The 4,465-nt window shown below is 44.3% G+C and overlaps 1 long non-coding RNA gene across 1 annotated transcript; it reads left to right on the forward strand.

Annotated features, from left to right (window-relative positions):
* The first annotated feature begins 1,140 nt into the window (after positions 1–1,140).
* On the forward strand, positions 1,141–4,201 carry LOC308465137. The gene is made up of 2 exons (XR_013980272.1): positions 1,141–2,612; positions 3,552–4,201. It is a non-coding gene; the product is annotated as an uncharacterized lncRNA (long non-coding RNA).
* The last annotated feature ends 264 nt before the right edge of the window (positions 4,202–4,465 follow it).

The following is a 4,465-nucleotide window of genomic DNA, read 5'->3' on the forward strand; positions in this document are numbered from 1 at the left end:
AAGCTCATGGACTTGTCCCAAAGACTCCTGGGACGTGTAGCTCACCTCTCATTGAGCTACAATTCCTAGCATTCTTAACAGTTCCCAAGAATATTTGGCACAGACATAAATTTTAGTTGTCCTTTGAATGTACAGTGTATCTACAACTTGCATAGGATCAGCCTATAATATTTTGAGACCCACATCTAGACCTGGGGTAATCAAGAAGGTGCCTTGCAGGACAATGCCACCATTGAAAAGTTGCTCTAGCACTTCACATGTCTATGAATTAACTCACCTCTCCTTTCCTTTTGAGGTGGTGAGGGTAGTACCTCCACCCATTGAAAACTGCTTACTGCTAAAGGAGGAAGTTGGAAAGGGAATGCTCTTCAATACTTCCTGTTTCTGGGAATTAGGAATTGGATTAGCCCAATAGTGGGTCCAATGGTCAAGAAGGCAGTTTCTGCCCATGCTGTTGAGGGAAGTGAAGGGCAGATGGGGCTCAACCTGGGAAGATAGTTGAAAGAAAACTTTGATCTTAAACCTCTGCTGCCTTGTGGGATATCTTTGGGAGAAGAAAAGACTAAGGAGTAAACCCTACACAAATCCATAGCTGTCAACCGTCCCTTATTTGGTGGGAAAGTCCCTTATCCCAGCACTGTGTCCCGCTGCTGTCCCTTATTGATGATGTCCCTTAAATTTCCCAGGTTTCAAAGGAAGCAGCTCCTCTCACTCCTTCCCTGCTGGCCAGGGAGGAGGGAGGCTCCAACTGTGTTGCTTGGCTGTGTTGCTCACCCAATAAGGAGTCTAAGAACAACTGGGGGGTGGAGCTTGCATGCCTTGTGCAGATCAAATTGGCCGCATTGCCTGGGGACTCGCCTTTGCTCAGCGCTTCTCAGTGGAGAGATGACGGTGGTTTTCCTTGCTGCATCCCCTTTGCTGGGTTGCTGTGCTGTGGGAACCACCACTTGAGGCTTCGTTTGGCTGCTAGCTGGGCTTTCTGCCTTTGGCTCGGAGGGGCAGAAGTTGAACATATCTGTGTTCGGAAAATCCCTTATTTTGGCTGCTGATCCCTTATTTTCGAAGCTGCTGGTCCCTTATTTTCAAATCTGTAAGTTGACAGCCTTGCACAAACCCAGAGTAGAGTCCCTAAGACGGTTGGATGGTGCCTTGTCTGCTGCAGCAACTCCTGCAGCCAAGCTGGTACCAAACGTATTGCTCTGCTTTCCTTTGGACCACATCAGTGAGGCAGACAGAGGAGTCTTGTCATCCAGGCATCCCAAGACCTCAGTACACACTGCCCAGGCTTGCACCCCAGGGAGGTCACTTTGGTGCTGCTAGCACAGCAGATTAACTTCACCCCCAGAGGTGCACTGTATTGTCTCTCAAGACAGACAGATGCCAACAACAACAACAACAACAACAACAACAAAGTCTGTCATTCACTGATCGGAAAATAAGGGTGCTTTGTTGTTCTTCCTGAATGAGCATATGCAGAGGAGGCAACACAATCAGAAGAATACAAGCAGATTTCCCCATCTGCATTCTTACACAACCCTATAATTCTGTGGTGGTGAACCTTTTGCAAGCCTTAGAAGCTGTCACATAAATAGGGGAAACAACTGGCCATAGGGAAAAAAGCCCGCTATCCACTCAAATGGCAGATTTAAGAGTCTGTTTGATGGATTCTGTCCTAGATTTTGAGGTTATGCTTTGTCAGATATGTTGCTGGCACCCATAAGCTTCGTAGTATTCAGCTATGGAGATCCCGATGAGAAAAGCCATCAGCAGACATTCACTCCGATATTCTGTAACAGAATTTTGGGCTAGTTTGAAAATTATTTTTTAAAGATTTTTTATTAGTTTTTACAATTCAATATTCAACACATTCATCATATAAAATAAAAAAATACAAATCCCCACCTCCACCCTGTGACTTCCCTCAACTTCCCCTTCTGGTTCTTTAAATATTTGCTACTTCTCCTTAATTTGTTTTTCCTTAATTTTGTAATCTTTTAGCTAAACGCTCTTATATTCTTATCATTTTATACCATGTTTTCTTTCAAATTACATCTTACACTTGATTCATTTCCAAATTATTGTTTCTTAACCTTTACATTTGTTTTCTTAGTTGTATGTGTTTACTCAAACCCTGCTAGTGAGTCCATTTCTTTACAATGTTTCTGTAAATACAGCATGAACGGTTCCCAATCTTTTTTAGAGTCTCTATTGTCATTGTCTCCGAGTCATCCCGTAAGTTTCGCCATTTCTGCGTATTCCATAAGTTTAACTTGCCATTCTTCTTTCATTGGCATCTTGGCATCTTTCCATTTTTCCAGCTAGTAGAATCCTAGCTGGGCTAGTTTGAAAATTATAATGTTAGCTGACGACCAGTCTCATCATCTGCACCATTAAAGGAGCATAATTTTTAATGGGAGTTGAATTGAGCCAGGAAATATAATCAGGAAGAAATAATGATGCCTTGGAGGTTGAAGAAGAATTTTCAACTTCTCGATGATGTGTCACTTCCTAGAGGAAGGGCGACTTGAGATGTATAAATAAGGTCCGCCATCCCGCAGAACTTCATCCAATCCACTTGGGTTCATCGTTACCGGTTGCTTCTGCTAACTAAGGTAGGAAATATTCCATTGATGTTCAACTTTGGGTGGACTTCTCATTGGTTATTTACTGATTGCATGGAAGGCTGTTACCCTCATGCCCTCCTTGCAGGCTCTGAATTCCAATGGGAAACCTTTATGATTTGTCTAGATGGAGCTTTGGTCTGATCCAGCAGGACTCTTCCTGTGTTCTAATGAAGAAGGGTGAGGTTAGGGAGGTGAGAGATTAAACCTTGCAAACCTCCCTCTCTCCGGTTGAAGAGCCATAACTCACTGGAAAAGCACTGGCTTTGCATGCAGAAGGACCCAGGTTCAATTCACAACATCTCCAGCAAGTATTGGGGATTGCCCTCTGCTAGAAACCCCAGAGAGCCACTGCTAGTCAGTATCGTAGACAGTACTGAGCTAGATGGATCAATGGTCTGACTCAAAATGAGGTAACTTTGTATGTTCCTAGGAGACCAAGTGTGTGTGTGTTGGGGGGGAGGGGTGTGTGGATTCCACCCTCTTCCTTCTCCTCCAAACCCACTTGATCCCAATCTCCCCATTTGGTCCCGGAGACTTTTCCCAGCCACACCCCATCTTCCCACCACACTCCTCACCAGTCCTATTTTGAATCCTTCTTGAGTGTTTTTACCTGGCTGGAATGTGTCCTTGAACTCTGATCATGCCCCTTGTTTGCTTGCATGGAGGACAAAGTTGGAGTGTGTGAAAAGAAATTAACCTGCTGCACAAAGCTAAAATTCACATGTGTTGCTCCATCCACTTTTCCCTTTCGCCTACTGCCATGTGGCCCCCATAAGGTTTCTCAGAAGGGAATGTGGCCCTTGAAATGAAAAAAAAAAAGTTCACCATCCCTGGACCAGAAGGATACCCATTTTGAACCAGCAAGTGTCTCTTTTTTGTTTCTTATGGTAACCATACCTAACTAAGGTGATTTGATTTATCTTCCAGCTTTTCATTCGCTCAACAAAGATGAGCTGTTGTGGCTGTTGTGGTGGCTGCTGTGGTGGCAGTGGAAGTGGGGCAACCATCATTTATTGCCCAATGCCCATGGCACCCCAGCCATGCTATGCGCCCCAGTGTATCCCTGTCCAAAGCTACTATCCTTCCATGCAATCTTGTTGCCAGTCTCTGCAATCCGCCTGTGCCCCTGCGAAGGCCTGCTGCCAGTCTCTGCAATCTGCCTCTGCACCCGTGAAATCCAAGGGTGGTGCCATTCCCCTTCAGCAGAGCTTGGGTTCAGCCAAGATTTGTTAATGGAACATCTGTGGATATAAAACCCAGCCTCCAAGTTGCTCGCTTATCAGATGGATTTGGAGTATCATCAGCTGAAGACTTCCTGGTGCATCTCCTGCCTGCAACTGGCAAAGGCTATCAGCTCTCTCACCCTCCTTTGCTAAACATCTCTTCTTCTCTTTCCTGGAATCAGTACAATATTTATCACAGCTGTTATTAAGAAACAGAAGCTTCGCTGCTGAATAGTCTTCTTGATATTTTCCCTTGATAGGTGAGCTAAATTGCTTTCATATTCCTCTCTTCTATAGCTTCCTTCTTGGATGAGGTACCTAGAGTACAATAAAGCTTACATGCAATTTGCACAAGTTCCTGTTTGTTTTGGTGTTTTGTTGCAAATCACTTTGCTTGAAATGGTCTCACTTTCCTTCCAGATGAATTTCTGCTACTTGGGGGAATGGGTCAGGGTGGAGATAATTCTGGAGATAAAAGGCCCCTACAAACTAGTGTTTTATTACAGTGTATTCTACAATATGCTCTTGACATAACAGCATACACACAGTCTCTAATCTTGTGGATACAGTGGTACCTCAGGTTAAGTACTTAATTCGTTTCGGAGATCCGTACTTAAC

This window comes from Podarcis pityusensis (genome assembly GCF_964106645.2).
Source record: "Podarcis pityusensis genome assembly, chromosome: 16".
In the NCBI taxonomy this organism is placed as follows: Eukaryota; Metazoa; Chordata; class Lepidosauria; order Squamata; family Lacertidae; genus Podarcis; species Podarcis pityusensis.